Below are 237 nucleotides of genomic sequence, written 5' to 3'. Positions count from 1 at the left end.
CGTGGGGCCTCCCGTCCAAGCCTGTCCTGAGGGATCTCCAAGGCGCCCACCCTCCCACCCCTTTGATGTTGTATGGCGCGAGGACGCGCCTTCTGGAGGGGGGCGTCATGTCAGGCTTGTGTTGTGTTTTGTTCCCTATGTGCTCCCTGTGTCCCAGTGTTTATGCCCATATTTGGTTAGGTTCTGGTTCCTGGATTATGTTGGTTGATTTAATTCCAGGTGTTCCCCGTTTATTTC

The sequence above is a fragment of the Sinocyclocheilus rhinocerous genome, unplaced genomic scaffold (assembly GCF_001515625.1).
Source record: "Sinocyclocheilus rhinocerous isolate Xijiao unplaced genomic scaffold, SAMN03320098_v1.1 scaffold622, whole genome shotgun sequence".
NCBI classification, from domain to species: Eukaryota; Metazoa; Chordata; class Actinopteri; order Cypriniformes; family Cyprinidae; genus Sinocyclocheilus; species Sinocyclocheilus rhinocerous.
Note: the sequence above shows the minus strand (reverse complement) of the source record.